Raw genomic sequence first — 19,007 nt, 5'->3', positions numbered from 1 at the left:
CACAAAAATATTATTGAGAACTTTTGACATAAGGCTACAGATGGAGAATATTCTGTCCAGTGACCAAAACCACTGCCAAATAAGCAGTTTTTCAAGAATGCCTTAAAGGAAAAAGAAGATCTTAGAGGGTTAGAGTGGGGATTCCAGACCACGTTCCCTTGGAGTCTATAGAAACAGTCACACAGGTGAACTCAAAAATAAACACATCAATTGAGAGTTTGAACTGAAATGAGTTATTGTGATATGAAAGGGTGTGTGGTGCAGGGAGATAGGAATGATTACAGCCAGGAATTAATTCAAAGGTGCGAAAGTAAATTGTTGTTGCTTATAAATGGGAGTCTTTTGATTGATCAGCAAGGTTTGGTACAAGTGAGCACTTCGGCAGTAGAGTTTTCAATATTCTTGAGATTATCGGGAGGGCGAATGTGGGATGCTGGCCAGGAGTGGCTTTAGATAATGAAATCTAGAGTTCACAAAAGGAATGAATGAGAGTTTCAACAAATGAGCTGAGACTGTGGTGAGGTCAGGTGATATCACTGAAGTGGAAATAGTGGTCTTAGAGGGGGTCTGGCCTGTCATCCTCACCTCATTCAGCTGTTTGTCAGTTTGTGAATCAAGTCTGGAACAAGCTCAGGAGCTGAGTGGCCCTGGCAGAACCCAAACTGGGCATCGCTGAGCAGGTTATTGCTGAGCAGGTGCTGGACAGCACTGTTGATGACACCTTCCATCACTTCACTGCTGAGCGAGTGTGGACTGATGGAGGGGAATTGGCGGGTTGGCTCTGTCCTGCGTTTTTGTGTTGGAACATCCCTGAGCAATGTTCCACAAAGTCAGTAGGTGCCAGTGCTGGAGCAGTACTTGCCTTGGTGGGCAGCAGGTTCTGGAGCACAGCCAACAGTATTATTGGCAGGGCCCATCCCTTTACACTGCTTATCCATTTCTTGATCTGATTTGAAATGAGTTTTCTATCAAATCGATTCATATCTGTGATGTCAGGGACCAATGGAGAAGGCTCATCCGCTAGGCACTGCTGGCTGAAAATCGCTGCTAATACTGTCTTCTTATCTGTTGCATGAATGTGTGAGACCCCTCCATCAGTAAGGGTGGGGATATCTGTGATACTTCCTCCAGTGAGTTGTTTAATTGTCCAACACTACTATTAACTAGGTGTGGCAGAACTGCAGAACTCAGATCTAATCTATTGGTTATGGGATCACTTAGTTCTATTTGGTGTTGCTTGTGCTGTTTGGCCATGCAGGTTTGGTAGCTGCACCAGGTTGGCACCTCATTTTTAGGTATGCCTGGTACTGCTCCTGGCATGCCCTCCTGCATTCACCATTGAACCAGGGTTGATTCCCCTGGCTTGATGATAATGGTTGAGTGGGGGATATCAGGCCATGAGTTTCAGATTGGGCTGGAGTACAGTTCTGCTGCTGTTGTTGGCCCACAGTGAGGCGGAAGTTGCAGGGTCAAGAGGGCTGATTGTGTGGTTGTATTTGCTAATGCATTGGTAGATGTAATGTGGTACATCCAGTTTCATTCCTTTGTTGAGACTGTGTAGTGATTAATACAATGAGTGACTTGATGGGTCGCTGTCGGGTTTCTTTCCCTCAAGGATATTGTCAATGGCAGAAAAACATCCCCAATGGTTCCATGGCAAACAGTAGATTCTTCATTCCAGTTATTTTTTTCTTGACTTCAGAGCCACCCTCAATCAATTTGGGATTGAAACCTGAACTTCAGTTATATATTTTAATATTCTTGATAAATGATAAATACGACAGGTTTGTTCACTTATTTTTAGAATCACTATCACAGGTTGTGTTTATTGTTTTGAAAATAAATAAATATCCATTATCCTGCCTCCTCCATCCTCCCCTCCAACAACAAGAGTGAGGAGCACATGGAGTTTCTCTGTCAATAACATTGAGACAATCCGATCAGCTGCCTCTGCTTCTTCGCTCCTTCTCCACTAGCCCACCGAGCCAAACTGCCTCACAAGGGTGCTCCTCATTTTAGTCCTAAACTTGCATTTCCTAGAGTCTCTTGTCAAGCCTTATTAGAGGTCATCTTGACCATTTACCCGAGTGTAGCTAAATCGTGGATATTCCAAATCTCTGTCTCATCCTCCTGCTTGTCACCACCCTTCCCCCCCCCCTTGCAATTCACAGATATTGTTCCATGATCTGTCTGTCTGTCTTTTCTCGTAATGTCCTTCTCTCCCATTTTGCTAAAACCTAATATTTGACCTCACCATCATTGGAAAATCCTGCTCCATGGACAATTATGGGCGGCACGGTGGCACAGTGGTTAGCACTGCTGCCTCACAGTGCCAGAGACCCGGCTTCAATTCCCGCCTCAGGCGACTGACTGTGTGGAGTTTGCACGTTCTCCCCGTGTCTGCGTGGGTTTCCTCCGGGTACTCCGGTTTCCTCCCACAGTCCAAAGATGTGCAGGTGAGATGAATTGGCCATGCTAAATTGTCCGTAATGTTAGGTAAGGGATAAATGTAGGGGTATGGGTGGGTTGCGCTTCGGCGGGGCGGTGTGGACTTGTTGGGCCGAAGGGCCTGTTTCCACACTGTAAGTAATCTAATCTAATCTAATCTCCACTCTCCCTTTCCTTTCTGAATTTATTGTATTTGGTGTCCCTCCAGGATCTATCCTTGGTCCGTCCTGTTTCTCACCTACATACTGCCAGGAGGTAACATCGCCCAAAAGCACTGTGTTAGGTTTCACATGTACACTGACAGTGTCCAGCTCTCCCTTCCCATCATCCGTCTCCATTACTCCACTATTACTCAGTTATCAAACTGCTTACCACGCTTCGATTAGCTGCAATCCACTCCAATGAAACAGTACAATTGTTAAACCCATTGCCTTCAGTTGCTATTCCAAATTCATTTCCCTTACTGCTGTGTCCCTCCCTCTCATTGGGAACTGTCTGAGGCAGAACTACATTCTTCACAATATTGCTTTCATATCTGACCCCAAGGTGACCTTCTGATCAGACATCTACACAATCACAAACACCAGGAATTCCAATCTCTAAAACGTTGCTTGTCTCCTCCTCACCCCAGCTCCATTGCTACTGAAACCCTAACCTGTGTCGGTGTTGTCTTTAACTTGACAAATCTGAAACAGAACCCTTGATTCCGCGACTGACCCAGAATCTGGTTCAAGACTCACCCGTAATGGGACACATCCTCTCCATATTTACCCTGTCAAACCTCGACAGAATCCTGTATGTTTCAAAGAGATCACCTCTCATTCTTCCGAAGTCCAGTGAGTAGATTCCCAACTTATTCAGCCTTTGCTTACAAGATAATTCCTTCAAAACAGGGATCATCCCAATGGATCTCCTCTGAATTGCCTCCAATAAACTGCTCTATTTCATTAACTAAAGCGACCAAATCTGTTCACGTTACTCCAGATGTGGTCTCACTCGCCATTTGTTTAGTTGTCCTAAGGTATATACTCCAAACTCTTATATGGCAAACTCTTTGAAATAAGGGACAGCATTGGGTGGCATGGTGGCACAGTGGTTAGCACTGCTGCCTCACAGCGCCAGAGACCTGGGTTCAATTCCCGACTCAGGCGACTGCCTGTGTGGAGTTTGCACGTTCTCCCAGTGTCTGCGTGGGTTTCCTCCGGGTGCTCCGGTTTCCTCCCACAGTCCAAAGATGTGCAGGTCAGGTGAATTGGCCATGCTAAATTGACCGTAGTGTTAGGTAAAGGGGTAAATGTAGGGGAATGGGTGGGTTGCGCTTCGGCGGGTCGGTGTGAACTTGTTGGGCCGAAGGGCCTGTTTCCACACTGTAAGTAATCTAATGTAAGTAATCTAAATTCCATTCCCCTTCCTGATTTAATGTTGTAACTGTGTGCTAGCTTTCTGTGTTTCCTGCTCATTTTCCCCCAGTCCCTTTGTGGTGCAGCTTTCTACAGTTTGTCCCAAGTTATACTCTATTTGCCAACTTGTTGCCCACGTTTCCTGTGAATATCTCTCTGTAAGCTGTTTATAATCCTTTTGGAACTTTCCTGTTATGCCTTTTCTAGGAGGTTTCCCCCGTCATTATTCGAAACATTTACTGGAAGCACTGGGCAGTGGGAAGCATGCGCAGTTGCTATCTTTCAGGGATACTCTGTTTCATGACTGGGAGGAGCTTGCTGCCCATGGATCAGAATGGAGACATCTTGGCCATCAAGCTGCATGAGCCTTTCACACCCCATGTCTTATTGAGGAGGCACAGCGGCAGAACGGAAGGAAAGGGAAGCAAATCCTGCTCTCCATATCTCACTGAATCTTGGGACATTCTGTCCTATGTTCAGTCACATGAAGTCCCAAGGTGGAACCTCAAAGAAACCCACATAGATTTGCCCTCGACGTGCCTGCTAACCTCCACCAGGGGTAATGTGTACAGTCATCCTGGGCCAGGAGGAGGGGATTGTATGAGTTTCAAACTTGAACTGACAGTGATGGATTTTATAAACTTATATTACAGGCAGGTATTCAGATGGTAATCTTAGTCATTGTAACGCCAAACTCTGACAGAATTACTCCATTCATCAGGCCCTAGATATTCATATTGTGTGAGAGTATTGTGTTCCAGATCAATACCATTTGCTGAATAAACGTTCTCCTTTGAATCAAACCATCTTCTCAATAGATCTTCCCAAATCTTCAGCATGTGTCCTGTAATCCTTGTATAATGAGCTGATGGGTGTAAGGTTTATTATTATAACGTGTAACTTTTGTAAACCGCTTTGTCACAGCTCCCCAACTTTCCTTTGCTACAAGAAGAACAATCTGTTTTTCCAAACCCCTGATTCCCCAATGTCTGTTTGCTCTCTGTAAGGTACACCTGAGGGTTGTGTTGGAACATTCTCCACTTGCCTGCATCAGTGCACCCCCCCCCCCCCCTCAGCAATATTAAAGAAAGTGAACATCCTCCAGGATAAAGCACTGTACCTGAGTGGTTTCCCGGCACGGTGGCACAGTGGTTAGCACTGCTGCCTCACAGCGCCAGAGACCCGGGTTCAATTCCTGCCTCAGGCGACTGACTGTGTGGAGTTTGCACGTTCTCCCCGTGTCTGCGGGGGTTTCCTTCGGGTGCTCCGGTTTCCTCCCACAGTCCAAAGATGTGCAGGTCAGGTGAATTGGCCGTGCTAAATTGCCCGTAGTGTTAGGTATGGGGTAAATGTAGGGGTATGGGTGGGTTGATCTTCGGCGGGTCGGTGTGGACTTGTTGGGCCGAAGGGCCTGTTTCCACACTGTAATATAATCTAATATAATCTAAACCTTCAGTATTCCCTCTCCCCACCCTCGAGGCACAGTGGCATCACTGTGTAAAAGATCAAGTCAGCATTGTCCTCCCAGACCATAGGACTGCTCTCTCATTAGAGAGAGATATCTGGTAGTGGTTAACCTGAATATTACCACAGCGCAGGCAAGGGGAGAGGTTGAAAAGGAGAGTCCATAAATTGTGGATGGTTATTCTTGATGTGTATTAGCAACACACATGTCATGTGAACAATTAATGTTAAAAAAGTCCCACAAATTCTGCAACTAAGATCCCCCATTCCTTGAACCATCCTGGTAAATCTCCTGTGCCCCCTCTCAGGGACCCTGCCATCCTTCACAATGTGTGGGCGATCTGTGGTTCGCACAGACCCAGCTGCTCTGAACTCTGTGGGTGACAGCATAGAGCAACAGTTGCACTAAACCTCTCTGTCTGGAAGAGAGTGAGAGACAGAAATCCCGATGGCATTTAAAATCTATTTAGGAACACACTTGCAAGCCCAAGGCTGACAGGTCTATGGGCTCTGTGCTGGAAAATGGGATTAAAATAGTTAGCTGGGAGATTTCTTTACAGCAGAAACCCAATGGACCACAAAACCATTTTATGTCATGTAGACCACAGACGGGTAATATAGGAATATGACAAGCCACAATAGAAACCAGGTCAGAGAAGGTGATATTAGAATAGATGATACATGATTGATTCATGTTTTTTGGAGGAAAATGTGACAGAGGTTAAGCGGGACATTGTGGAGCTCTGGGTGCAGGAATCTGAAATAAAAATGGGTTATCCTGAAGGCTGGAATTAAAGAAAGGCACATCACAGAGATTTATGAGGGTGGACAAGATTAAAAACAGAGAGGGTGTTGAGACTGGAGGAGATTAGAGATTGGAGGATGTTGCAGAGATTGCGATGTTTTTGATGCAGAGATAGTGATAGTTCTGAGGCTAGAGAGGAATTATAGAGATAAGGATGAGTTGTTAGCTTTCCCAACACTACCTCTTTACTGATAATGATTGTTTCTCTGTCCTCATCTGCCATTGCCTCCATAGGCCTGCGACAATGAGAGTACACAAACAGTATGTTCCTCTTAAGGCCAAGGCTGGGAGGTGTAGAGAATGTTGCATGACCTGCGAAATTGAGGCTCTGGTCAAGAAAATGAAGGAAAGGATATGGCAGGTACATTTCACTGTGTTTGTGTGAATCCCTAGAGGACTATAGGGCAGTAGGAGTATACTCGCGGGAAACCAGGAGGCAAAAAAGGGGACTTGAGATATCTTTGGGAAATAGGTTTAAGGAGAATCCAAAGAAATTCTACAAATACACTAAAGACAAAAGAATAACTAGGCAGAGAATAGCGACCCTCAAAGATCAACAAGATTGTCTATGGAACAGTAGGAGGTGGGAGAGATTCTCAGCTTTTACTGAAAAGGGATATGGAAGTTAGAGAAGTTGGATAAATAAATAGTGATAACTTGGCAAGTGTACATATTACAGAGGAGGAGGTACTGGATGTCTTAAAATGCATAAAGGTGGATAAATGCCTGGAATCTGATCAGGTGAATCCCAGAACTTTGTGGGTAATTAGGGAAGCTTTTGCTGGGCCCCTCGCTGCGATATTTGTATCATCGATCGCCACAGACAAGGTGCTGGAAGACTGGTGCCATTATTTGAGAAGGGTGGTGAGGAAAAGCCAGGGAACTATCGACCGGTGAGCCTGAAGTCAGTGGCAGAGAAGTTGTTGGAAGGGATTCTCAGGGACAGGATTTACATGTCATTGGAAAAGCAAGAAATGATTAGGGAGAGTCAGCATGGCTTTGTGCATTGAAATCATTAACTTAGACTTTAGGAAGACACAAGGTTTCACATAACACACTGGTTAGCAGGTTCAACGCCATAGAATTCTGGCAGAACTAGCTGTTTGGATACGGAATTGGCTGGAAGGTCAAAGAGTCATAGATGGACAGCACAGAAACAGAGACCCGTCGGTCCAACCAGTATATGCTGATCAGATATCCGAATGCAATCTAGTCCTACCTGTCAGCACCCCCGGCCCATATCTTTCCTATTCATATACACATGAAGATGCCTTTTAAATGTTGCAATCGTAATGGCCTGCACCACTTCCTCTGGCAGCTCATTCCATAAACGTACCACCCTCTGTGTGAAAACGTTGCCTCTCAAGTCTCTTTAAAGTCTTTTCCCTCATACCGTAAACCTATGCCCTCTAGTGCTGGGATCCTACACGCCAGGGAAAAGACTTTGTCTATTTATCCTATCTATGCACCTCATGTTTTTATATACATAGATAAGATCACCTCTCAGCTTCCGACGCTGCAGGGAAAACAGCCCCAGTCTATTCAACCTCTATTCAACCCTCAGCCGAGCTCGAATCCTCCAACCCTGGCAACGTTCTTGTAAATCTTTTCTGAACCCTTTCAAGTTTCACAACATCCTTCCAATAGGAGGGAGACCAGATTTGTACGCAGCGTTCCAAACGTGGCCTACCCAATGACCTATATAGCTGCAACATGATCTCATAACTCCTGTACTCAATACTTTGTCCGATAAAGGAAAGCATACCAAATGCCGCCTTCACTATCCTATCTACCTGCACTCCAAGGTCTCTTTGTTCAGTAACACTCCTCAGGACCTTACCATTAAGTGTATAAGTCCTGCTAAGATTTGCTTTCCCAAAATGCCACTCCTCAGCCCATTCACCCATCTGATCAATATCCCATTGTACTCTGAGGTAATCTTTTTCACTGTCCACTACATCTCCAGTTTTGGTGTCATCTCACTAACTATACCTCCTATGTTCACGTCCAAGTCATTGATATAAATGACGAAAGGTAGTGGATCCAGCAGTGATCATTGTAACACTCCACTAGTCACAGGCCTCCAGTCTGAAAAGCAACCCTCCATCACCACCCTCTGTCTTCTGCCTTTGAGCCAGTTCTGTATCCAAATGGTTAGTTCTCCCTGTATGCCATGAGCTCTAATCTTGCTGAGCAGTCAATGTCATAGTGGAGGGCGCTTTTTGGACTGGAAGCCTGCGATGAGCTGTCAGGCTGGGTGCTGTGTCCACTGCTTTTTGCCATTTATGTAAATGATTTCTATGTGAATATAGGAGCTATGCTGAGTAGGTTTACAATAGACACCAAAATTGGAGGTGCAGTGGACAGCAAAGTTACCTGAGAGTACAATGAGACTCCGATCAAATGAGCTGAGGAGTGGCAGATGAAGTTTAATTTAGATATATGTGAGGTTCTGCATTTTGGAAAAGCAAATTAGGGTGGGACTTATACACTTAATGGGAATGTCCTGGGGAGTGTTGCTGAACAAAGACACCTTGGAGTGCAGTTTCATATTTCCTTGAAAATGGAATCATAGATAGGCAGGGTAGTGGAGAAAGTGTTTGGTGTACTTGCCTTTATTGGTCTGTGCATTGAGTACAGGAGTTGTGACGACATTTTGCAGTTGTACAGGACATTCATTCAGCCACTTCTGGAACTCTGCTTTCAGTCCTGGTCTCCCCACTATTGGAATGATATTGTGAATCTTGAAAGGATTCAGAAAAGATGCTAAGATGTTGCCAGGGTTGAGGGATTGAGCTATAGGGAGAGGCTGAATAGACTGAGACTGTTTTCACTGGAGAATCGGATGCTGACAGGTGACCACAAAGGTTGATAAAATCGTTAGGGGCATGGATAGGATAAATAGCCAGGGTCTTATTCCTGTATAGGTGAGTCCAAAACTAGAAAGCACAGACGTGAGGGAAAAGATTGAAAAGGATTATTAGGTGCAAAGTTTCCAGCTGAACGTGATATGTGTATGGAATGAGCTGCCAGAGAAAGTGTGGAGGCTGGTACAGTTACAACATTTAAAAGGCATCTTACTGGTTATGTGATTGGGAAAGGTTTAGAAGGCTATGGGCCAAGTACTGGCATATGGGACGAGATTAATTTAGGATATCTGGTCGGCATGGACAAGTTGGACTGAAGGGTCTGTTTCTGTGCTGTAAATCTCTATGGCACTAATAAATTAAAATTAAGATAGGTTTCTCTTTTATGGAGAGTTAGCAGAAGGTCAGACAATTCTCCTTGGAGCTCAGAAGGTTAATCAGTGATTTCGACCAGGAGTTGATTAGTTTCCAGGGTATTTCATTTACAGAGAGACAGAGTGAGAAATTTTTAACGTCACAATTTTTAGTAACTATTTTCAGGTAACTGGCAAATAATTCAAAGAAAAATGTGAAGATTATTTTACTCACTAAGTTCTGAGCATCTGGGATAGTTTGAAAGACAGCTGGATGCAGATTCAATAGTTATTGTCAAAACAAATTTGAAATTTAACATTTTTAAGGAAAGATTTGGAGGGCTATGTCCAAATGGGAGGTGAGTTGGGACTGACTGGCACCATCTTCAGAGGGAGAGACTACAGCCCCAATGGGCGGAATATCCCCCAGCCCCTGTGCTCTGTGATACTGACCCATTCACTGTGAATGATGAAGCTCATCACAGGGCAGAGCTGTAGAGATGTACAGCATGATAATAAACCCTTTGGTTAAACTGGTCCATGCTGACCAGATATCCCAACCTAATCTAGATTCATTTGCCAACACTTGGCACATATCATTCTGCACCCTTCCTATTCATAAACCCATCCTGATGCCAAATGGTATAATTGTACCAACATCCTTCACTTCCTGACAGAAGATTCCATACACGCACCAACCTCAGTGGGAAAGAAAATTGCCCCTCAAATCCATTTTAAATTCTTCCCCTTTCATCTTAAACCTATGCCCTCTCATTCTGGACTCCCCCACCCCAGGGAAACGACCTTGTCTATTTATCCTACCCATGCCCCTCATAATTTTATGAACCTCTATGAGGTCACTCCTCAGCCTTTGAGGCACCTGGGAGGATCCCACCACTCAGGTCACAATGGGGCCTGGCTGATTGACACAGCTTCAGACCAATAGGAGAGTCGGCGTGGTCCTCCAGCCAATGGGAATGAATGAGGGGTGGGTCCAGCAGGCCAACACATGAGCATCAGCTGTGCAGGGGCAGAGTCACTGTGAGGGGGGACTGAATGTGAAGGAGTGGGAGAGACCAGCAGATACTGGGAGAGAGATGGAGTTAGTGTGGACTAGGAAGGTTGATAAACACTTTCAGTCTGCTGGACCTGAATTAGATACTCCGAGTAAATTAGAACCAAAAGAACTGCGGATGCTGTAAATCACACACAACAACCAGAAGGTACTGGAAAAGCTCAGCAGATCTGCAGCATCTGTGAAGAGAAATCAGTTCGCATTTTCGATCCAGTGACACTTCCTCAGGAACTGACGTTACTGAGAAAAAATGTCGGCTTTTCTGCAGATGGTAGGGGTTAAGGAGTAAATGATAGGTGGGGATGGAGTCCAAAGAGAGAGATAAGAGCAGTTGGACAAAGGAGTGGATAACGATCTGAGGGGGAGAGTGAATAGCTGTTTATGGGGACTGGTAGTGGCTAACCATAGGTAATGTGTAATGGAAGGCTACGTAATAACAAGGCCTGGTATGTGGGGTAGGGGGCAAAGACACTAGGACGTGGAAGAGTTCAGGACCTAAAATTATTAAATTTGATGTTGAAGCCAGAGGATTGCAGGGTCCCCGAATGGAAGATGAGGTGTTGTTCTTCCAGCTTATATTAAAGTGTGGTGCTGGAAAAGCACCGCAGGTCAGGCAGCATCCAAGGAGCAGGAAAGTTGACGTATTGGGCATGTCAGCACTTCATCAGAAATGTGGGTGGTGGAATACGGCTGAGAGATAAATAGGGAGGTGTGTTTGGGGTTGGGGAAAGGGAGCTAGAGAGGCAATAGGTCGTTGTAGATGGGGGTAGTGGTGAGAGGGTGGAATGGATAATTGGAAAGGAAGATGGACAGGTGGGACTGTTCAAGAGGGTTGTGCCGAGTTGGAAGGTTGAATCTGAGATAAGGTGGGGAGGGGAGATGAGGAAACCTTGATGTCGTGTGGTTGAAAGTTCCCAAGATGTTCTTCCTCCAGGTGTCGGGTGGCTCGGATTTTGCGGCGGGGTTGGGGGGTGGTGTGGGCTGGTAGCTGAAGTGGTCGGCCACAGGGCGATGGGGTTGGTTGGTGCATGTGTCCCAGAAATGTTCCCTGAAATATTCCACAATTTGGCATCCTGAGAGCAAAGGACACAATAGATGAGGTGTTCAGGTGGGCAGGGAAATCTATGCTGGATGTGGGAGGATTCTGTGGTGCCTTGGATGGAGGTGAGGGGAAGGTGTGGGCAAAGGTTTTCCACCTCTTGCAGTGGCAAGGGAAGGTGCCTGGAGTGGAGGATGGGTTGGTGGGGAGCGTGATCTAACGTGGAAGTCACAGAGGGGATTGTCTTTGTGGAATGCTGATAGAAGTGGGGAGGGAAATATATCTCAGGTGGTTTGATCTGGTGGTGGAAATAGCAGAGGATGATGCGTTGTATCTGGGAGGAAGGTGAGGATGGTCGGATTCCAACTTTGTTGCATTTGGAGGGATGGGGTTCAAGAGTAGTGGTTTGGGAAGTGGAGGAGATACACTGGAGGCCATTGTTGACCACATCTGAGGGGAAATTTCAGTCCTTGAAATAGGAAGCCATTTGGTATGTTCTGAAGTGTTCTTCCAGCTTGTATCAAGCTTCATTGGAACACTGCAGTAAGCATGAGACAGAGATGTTGGACAGGGAACAGTCTTGTGTGTTAAAGAGCAGGCAACTGGAAGCTCAGGGTCTTTTTTGCGGCACAATGTAGATCATCAGCCACCATTTCCACCACCGCCACGGAGATGCTCGAAGGTTCCTGTCTCCTCCATTAACAGCTTTCCAACTTCCCACTCCTTTGCCTTTCCAAATGTTCCTGTCTTTCTTTGGACTCTGTCCCCACCTATTAGTTACTCTTTAACCCCTAACTCCTGCAGTCCAAAGATGTGTAGGTCAAGTGAGTTAGCCCAGCATAATTTCCCGTAGTGTTCAGGGATGTGCATTAGTCTGGGGAAATGGAGAGTAATAGGATAGGGGAATGGGTCTGGGTGGGATTAACTTCGGAGGGTGGGTGTGGAATTGTTGTGCCGAAGGGCCTGTTTCCTGAAGAGATTCTAATTTTCCCAGCTGTCATCGGTTCTGAGGAAGGGTCCCTGGACCCATGATGACCCTTGGTGTGTGCAGGAGGCGGGAAGGGGAGAGTGCAGCAGAAACCGGATGAAATGTATCAATGTAGACTGGGAGGGTTTAGTTACACTCTGCAGGTCGTTAGTCTGAATTAGAAACTCTTGGTCCCACGTTTGCAACAAAGGGGAAGATGGCTTGGGCCTCAGTCAGTGAGAGGACCTGGGTTATGGCCGCCATCTTTATTTGGGGTAAGGTAACGCAAGGAGCATGCACGTGTCCTCTTCCTGGGTAGGGGCGGGGTGATTTGAAGAGGAACATTTACACATCAAACACATACCAAGAGAAGTGTTTGCCTTCACTATTCATCCTGCACTGACTGTGAGCTTTGTTTTGTGAATTCATTTTATAGGATATTAATTGAGAATAATTGAGACTGGGATCTCAAAAAACATGTTTTTATATTTAGCGGAGTCATCAGGATCTGAATATCATTGGCATTAAACTGTGGAACGAGAAAGGTTTGTCTGTTCTGTCTGTGGGAAATTATCTTCAATATTTTTGTCAAGCCAAAATCAGAAAGATGTTCAAGTCCATGGTTGTATCACCCTTGGGGTATGTGTTCAATTATTGGCCCTGCAGCTGTGGAAGGAGATATTGGCCCGAGAGAGAGCACAGATTTATCCAAATTGCACTTCGTCTTTTTGCAGGAACTGTCAGATTTAGTCTCAATCATCCATTTTATAATGTAAATCTGTAAACTCCCTACTTCCAATTCTCTGCACGTTTCTCTTTGAAATTCTTTGTGGACTCAAATTCCATCACCATTTCAGATGGAACGTTCCAGATTCTGACAACTGTCTATTCATTCAGAAACTGCTGAAGACCATTTAACTCTGGTGTTACAAAGGGCTAAATTGAAAGATGCAATGCTGGTCCTGAGCTCCCATTGAGGTGCATTGGAACAGTACAGGAGGCTGGGGCAGTGTAGGTGTGAACAGACAATGAAAATGGCCGGGCTGCACTAATAGTGCTGCTTGGCTCAAGGAGATTGTTTTGGAGTTGGGTGTAAATAGTGAGATGAGACACGGAGAAGTTGAAGCTGAAACTCAGTTTTAGTTCAGGCCTTTCAGAAATTCACAGTCCCAATGGGAATAGCCAATTTGTCAGTGATACCTGTGGAGTATTTAAGTTTTTAAAGTATGAAATATCAGCTGAAGTAAAGATTTTTTTTGTTATTATAATGGACATGCTTAAAGTGAAAGAAGATTGCTCACTCTTTTAAATTCGCTTAATGGGAGTAACTAGATGAATGTAGAGAGATATTGTGAAAGGGCACCTCAGAGCCGTGGTGTGCTCGTCTTGCACAATGTGGGAAATAAGGGACGCTTCCAGTGTCCCTGACGGCTGTGTGTGCAGGAAGTGCGTCCATCTGCTGGGAAACTGCTTTTCAGAGTTGGAGCTGAGAGTGGACTCACTGTGGAGCATCTGCGATACTGAGAATGTTATGGACAGCACGTTTAGTGAGTCCGTCACACTGCAGGCGAGGGTTACACAGGCAGAAAGGGAATGGATGACCACCAGATCAAGTAAAAGGCTCAGGAAGGGAGTGCAGGAGTTCCCAGTGGTCATCCCCTTCTCAAACAGATACTGTATACTGCTTGGGATTCTGTAAGGGTGGAAATGGGTGGGGTGACTTCTCGGGAAATCAGCAACAGCCAGGTTCATGACACCACACAGAGCTCTGCTGCACAGAGCGGGAGGAAAGAGAGGAAACACGGCTATAGTGACAGGGGATTCAATGGTCAGGGTTAGGGTGGGCACTGCTGCAGCCTTGAAGAAGTCACACCAAGCACTACAATATCAGTGACACGCTGAGTGCTAGAACGTGGGTCAACAATAAATAGGATCTTGATAACCAGTATGAATATGATGGGGTTGGAAAGTTGACGTTTCGGGTCAGGACTATTCATCGAGACTGACAAAGGGTCCTGACCAAATCATCAACCTTTCTGCTCCTCTGATGCTGCCTGACCTGCTGCACTTTTCCAGATCCACATTGTATTGACCCTGACTTCCAGGATCTGCAACCCTCAACTATCTTCACATCCCAGGAGTCAGGCTGATGGCCCACCTTTACTCTCTCACAATAACCAGGATAGCTCTCCTTGGGAAAGGGGAACAAAGGTACACACAGGTGTGGTCTCACCAAGGCCCTTCCAGCAAGGGATCCCTGCTCCTGTACTCAAATCCTCTCACTAGGAAGGTCACACATCATTTACATTCTCACCTGCTTCCCACTCCTGCCTGCTTCTGAGAAGAGGGAATCTCTGAGAAATACAGAATTAAATGGTGTCAGAGTCTCTGGTAGAAAATTGTTGAATACAATGCCTCCATCTTCTCCATACTGGTCATCAAGCACACATGCCTGGTGTGATCATCTAAACACTTCTTCAAGGCTGCAATGTTTCCTGCATCTGTCACCATTTCAGATGCTGCCAGACCTGCTGAGGATCTCCAGCACTTTCTGTTTTCTCTGTTGTAGAGTACTGAAAGGGGGGATTTGTAGTTGAGAAATTCAAATCGAACTTCATGTTCTGGATCCGTGCCGATCTGAATATCATTGACCTTTTCGTCTGGAATGAAAGGTGTGCATTCTGTCTGTGGGCGAATATTTCAAATGTCGGTGTGGCTGGAAAAAAGTACTGAGACAGCGAAGTCCATGTTAGCGTGGGGACTGAGGAGAGAAATTTCATTGGTTTTTGAAAGTCTAAAAAATCATGGCACATTTCCCAGGAACAGTTCAGCCGCAGATTGGTTTTGTATGAGGACAATTTACCATGAAACCAGAAAGACAAAAGGATTCCTGCATCATGAAAAAAGCTGTGAAAATGGGATTGTTGTAACGCAGTGAATTATCGATCATGGATTGTAATCCATTGGCGTTGTCACATCGGTTCCAGTGCCCCGTGGGGAAACACGGGAAATGTGATGAGTGCAGTGTAGGTTTCAGTTATTCAACTGGGAAGGTGCAGAAGAAATTTACAAGGATAATGCCAGGTCTCAGGGGTCTGAGTTACAGGAAGAGGGTGGACAAGCGAGGACCTTTTTGTTTAGAGCAGAGGAAACCGAGGGGGAATATTTTACAGAAGTGTATAAGATCATGAGAGGCCTGGGTAAGGTGAATGCACTCAGTCTTTTTTCCCAGGGAACCAAGGACTGGAGGGCATCAGTTTAAGGTTAGTGGAGAAAGAATCAAAGGGAAGCTGAGGGGCAACTCTTTTACACAGAGGGTGGTATGTATATGGAATGAGCTGCCAGTGGAAGTGGTTGAGGTGGGTACATTAACAACATGTGAAAGCCATTTGGACAAATACATGGATAGAAAAGTGTCAGAAGCAGATGGACCAAGTGCAGGGAAATGGGGTTAGCGTGGATGGGCATTCTGGTCGCCATGGGCCAGTTTGGGCCAAAGCGCCTGTCTCTGCTGTAGGATTCTACAGCCCTAAGTGTATTTGCTATTTCTCCCACTAACTCTGTTGGTATACTGGAATGTATTCCATCAGGGCAAGGAGACTTGTGTACCTTTAGCTCCATTAACTTGCCCAGCTCTAACTCTTTCATGATAATGGTTGTTTTAAAGTCCTCACCTTCCTCAGTTTCCTTATCAATTACTTACATGTTCTTCGTGTTCTCCACTGTAAAGACTGACTGCTGTGTCCTCATATTCATGAACCCTGCTGGATAGGAATAACTAGGCACAGACTCTGTGAGGTCTTCTTTGAGACTTTATTGATGAGTCATGGTAGTTACCTGGATATTTTACGTGCAAAATGCCTTTCGGCAGCATCAGGTCCAATGTACGGCTCCCATTCTTCTACCTTTGTGGTTTGTGACTTTGAATACAGACTGTCTCTCAATATTATCTACATGACAATGGCAGTTCAAAAGGCTAGTTCAGTTCAGCGCTTTGTGGTTAAACCACACATCCGTCCCCCCACGACCCCGTGGCTCCCTCAAGTACCTGACAGTCGCTTCAGTTTCAGAGGGGCTGTCTATCGGGATTCTGATGTGGAGGAGCTGGGGTTGGGGTGGGGTGGACAAAGTTAAAAACCACACATCACCAGGTTATAGTCCAATAGGGTTATTTGGAAGTACAAGCTTTTGGGGTGTGCTGTGATTTTTAACTTGATCAGGATTATCTCTGTGGTAACAGTTAAGTGCTTCAACAATTACAGAGGCCATATGTTCCCAACACAATAGGTTCCCCTCTAGCAGGGTAAACTGCTATTCCGGCCCTGGGATAGCTACTCATCACTTTTTATCCCCAATCCCATCAAGCTGTCTGTTGATCTTTGAAGTTTTCTAATCTCCTAATTTTTTTCTTGGTGTCTTTGCCAATTTGTATGCCTTCTATTTCACTTTAATAGCTTCTCTTATTTCGTTAGACACCCATGGCAGATTACTCCTTTTCCGACAGTCCTTCCTTTTCACTGATATATACTTTTGCTGAGCACTTCGAAAAATTCTTTGATATTCCTCCACTGTCTGTCAACTGTCCCACCGTAAAGTCTTTACTTCCAGTCTACATTAACCAACTCCTGCCTCATCCTATTGTAGTCTCCTTTGTTTAAGCATAGGATCCTGGGATTGGATTTAATCTTCTCGCTTTCCATCTGTGTTCTAAATTCAACCAGACTTATCACAAGTCTTTTATCCGATTACGAGGTGAGGCGATGCTTCTTGGGTGTTTTGGGTTTCATTGTCAGAGACCTTGGCTTTGTAATAAAGTACAGGATAGATATTCACAACGGAGTATTCTGGACGCTGTGAATGTCCTTCACAATCTAAAACCATAAATCACTGTCTCCCCTCAGTTTAAAATTGCAAAATCATTATCTCCTACATGCTTCCTCACTATCTAATCCACCTAACTATTCTGCTTTTTCCGAAAATCTTTGGTGATGGTGGTGAGTTTTGGATTCAGCTTTCCAGTTATTACCGTAAGAAGGGAAGCACTGGGCACAGCAGAGGCAATGCAGCCCTTCGAACCAGCTCCACCATTCAATACCATGAGGATTGAGCTCACCTCAGTCAGCTGGATTTTCCCGCCTGCTCTCCCTCACCCTTCAACTCATTGCAAATTAAAAATCTGTATCTCTTCGTTAAATTTGCTCATGTCCTGGCATCCACCGCATTTTGAATAGCGAATTCCACAGGTTCAAACACATCGAGACAGATACATTCTTCTTCATGAGAATAGAATAGTCCCCAAAATACAGAAACAGGGTATTCACCCATCGAGTCCACACCCTATGATGAGCATTCCATTTAGACCCATCCATTCCCTGTAACCCTGCATTTCCCATTTTTAATTGCCTAACCGGCTCATGCATGGACCCAGTGGGCAATTTGGCATGACTAATCCACCTCGCCTGCACATCTTTGGACTGTAGGAGGAAACTGGAGCACCGAACAAAACCATGCAGACTTGGGGAGAATGTGTAAACTCCACATAGTTGCCTAAGGCTGGAATCAAACCCGGGTCCCTGACGCTGTGAGGTAGCAGTGCTAGCCACTAAGCCACCTCTGCTTAAAATCTGCTGCCCATTATTAACCTCCCCACCCCGCAATTGGCTGAATGTGTATTTCTTACGTCAGAAATCGGGTTGTCTAAACGGATGTCTCAGTAAAACCCAGTGACAACCCACATGTCCTGTGTGTCTGAACGGATATCCTATACACAACACCCTCCAGCCCACACTTTCTTTCACTTTTCAGAGACAGATCTCCAGAGGCTTCATGGGGACTACAACTCCCACAGTCCCTGAGGCAGGGACCACACGTGTGCGGGGAAAACCAGTACTGTACACGGACAGAATGTCGGCGGGTTTTGGAGCATGTGCTTCGGGGTAACTAAAGGAAAGCATTTCGCACTTTGGCTGGCGAAGGGATTCATCTGCTTGTAGTATTGGATTTGTTGGGTCAAAATATGACTACACCCACATGGGACCAAGTTCCATTCCCAACTTGTCATAACACTGGGAATCGACCAATGGGAAACAAAGAAGGATCTGACCCATTCTCCCAAACTGAAGGTTCCTCTTCTGTCCAGGATCTGCCACCTCCCTTTCTGTTCCCTTTTGTTTCATTCTGCTGTTACATTATTGACTTGCAGCAACTGAAGGGAAAGGAAGTGGACCCAGAAAGGGTGCAGAGTCTAACCAGTACGGGAAGTGGTGGCATGGATCTGTTTATCAGTAACTCCATGAGAATGGGGAGGGTGCACTTTAGGGGGTAGCAGAGTCAGAATGTGGGAGAGAGTAAGTGGGCTGGAGGGTTACAGCTTCGGGGGAACAAAGGGGAAAAATATTCCAGAGAAACTAGAATTATCTGTTCTGAATTTCTAATCTGTACCTATTCCTTTATATAGGGTGCTAGATGGTGAAGATTTGCAGACTGAAATCTCAAAATCCTGTGCCAATCGTGATTGAGTTATCCAGAATTTGACAAACCAAAGATGGGGAATTACTCGGCCAAAGTCCTGCAACACTCTACCTCCCAG

At 45.4% G+C, this 19,007-nt stretch overlaps 1 long non-coding RNA gene across 1 annotated transcript in view; it reads left to right on the top strand.

Moving 5' to 3' along the window:
• The window catches only part of LOC122552116 (uncharacterized), a 161,767-nt gene that overhangs the window by 187 nt on the left and 142,573 nt on the right, over positions 1-19,007 (top strand). The gene's annotated exons all lie outside the window — the stretch shown is intronic.

Source organism: Chiloscyllium plagiosum, unplaced genomic scaffold (assembly GCF_037043375.1).
Source record: "Chiloscyllium plagiosum isolate Xiang-an unplaced genomic scaffold, Cpla_swu_hap1 HiC_scaffold_14, whole genome shotgun sequence".
In the NCBI taxonomy this organism is placed as follows: Eukaryota; Metazoa; Chordata; class Chondrichthyes; order Orectolobiformes; family Hemiscylliidae; genus Chiloscyllium; species Chiloscyllium plagiosum.
The sequence above is the reverse complement of the archived record's forward strand: the minus strand, read 5'-3'. Positions and strand labels throughout refer to the sequence as shown.